Source organism: Saccopteryx leptura, chromosome 13 (genome assembly GCF_036850995.1).
Source record: "Saccopteryx leptura isolate mSacLep1 chromosome 13, mSacLep1_pri_phased_curated, whole genome shotgun sequence".
Lineage (NCBI taxonomy): Eukaryota > Metazoa > Chordata > Mammalia > Chiroptera > Emballonuridae > Saccopteryx > Saccopteryx leptura.
This window is the reverse complement of record NC_089515.1, coordinates 55,469,481-55,470,965: the sequence shown is the minus strand read 5'-3', so window position 1 is coordinate 55,470,965 and position 1,485 is coordinate 55,469,481. Positions and strand designations below refer to the sequence as shown.

The following is a 1,485-nucleotide window of genomic DNA, read 5'->3' as shown; positions in this document are numbered from 1 at the left end:
ACACTTTATCCAAAAACTTTCTTTACTCACTGTGTGTACTTCACTTTGGGGAGTTCCGTCACCTTCCTTCAGTTTGAGTTTCTTCGTACTCAAGTTGTATGTTCGGGCGCCACTTGCTGCAGACCAGCGCGGCTCCTAATAACGGTGCGAAATCGATGGGGCCGGGAGGACTCTTCAACATGCCTGGCAGTATCTGAGTGCCCCATAGCCCCAGTTCCTTTTATTATATAACCATATGCAAATCAAGGACCTTGATACAACGTTGCACAACCAAGGCTAAGACAGGAACTCTCCCAAGGCAAAACAGGATATTAGTGAAATCTACCAACATCTGAAACAAACAAAGAGTAGGAGGAAGGCCATGTATATTGCTTCCAGCAACCCAAGGAAGCAAGTAGAGTGGATGCATATATTCAGCATCATAGCTGAATATGGAGGTGGAGGGGGGAGAACTTACCCTTTTGCTAAGCCTCAAATCTACAATGGCTTCTTGCCATTTACAGTCCACAATAGTTCTTGAGGTCAAAGTTGTCTTCTGTCTTTGAAGACCGGTCTTCCTTTGTTGGGAAGCAGGGTGTGCATCTGGGGGACGTGCTTTGTCAGGTGCTGAGTCCTCTGCCCATGACCACATGCACACACAGCTGCATCCCTGCCCTCGGGGTCTCACACACGCCTGCAGTCACTTCTCAGGGACAGAGGTGCAGGACAGACAGGTGTAAGGCTCACCTGGGGGAAGGGTTAGCCTGATTCTTGTTACCCGAGAACCTGAGCGCCTGTCTCAAATGAGCGTGTGATTTTTCTCCACGTCCCAGGCGGAGTGGCCATGCAAGGTTCACCATCAGCCGTGAAGAGCTGACTTCCCTCTCCCTCGGTGACAAGAGGTGTGTGGGCGTCCCGGAGGAAGTGTGCCCATGGCTGTGCCCCGTGCCCGTGGATCACTCGGGCAGGTGAGCCTTCCTGTTCCCCTCTTCTCCCTGGTCAGTAACACAGGACGCCGGAATGTGCTCGGATCGATGATGAGTCCCCTCAAAAACATTCCTTGGAAAAGCTGAACAAAATGAGTGAGAACCCCCACCGTCGTTCTCATCGGATCTGAGGTCCACCAGCACGTTCAGTGCCCCAGGGACTGTAAGAGTGAGGGGCAGCTTCCCCCCTGTCACAGTCACGCACACACCACTCAGCAGATCAGCCTCTGAGCGCCTCCCTTCTGAGGGTCAGACCCTGTGGGGCTCTCTGTGAGTTTCCATGGATCAGAGGCTCCTGTTGGATGGCCCGGTCCTTGTTGGCCTGGTGCCCCTCTTGCCCTCGAGTCCTAGGAGTTCAGAGTGTGCGGTAGAGGTCGAGGCCCAGCGAGCTCCCAGTGTGGATCTGTGTGGATGAGGGTTCCGCTTCAGAATGACCCCCGGGTGGTCCAGCTTAGACACCGAACCACAAAACTTCGTGGTTCCCGATTAGAGCCTGTTACCCAGCAAGGAGCGACACCTG

General features: G+C 53.6%; 1 non-coding gene across 1 annotated transcript; it reads left to right on the top strand.

The window, feature by feature from the left end:
- Window positions 1–1,007: 1,007 nt before the first annotated feature.
- On the top strand, window positions 1,008–1,101 carry LOC136385166 (small nucleolar RNA SNORD116). Its single transcript, XR_010747770.1, has one exon. It is a non-coding gene; the product is annotated as a small nucleolar RNA SNORD116 (small nucleolar RNA).
- The last annotated feature ends 384 nt before the right edge of the window (window positions 1,102–1,485 follow it).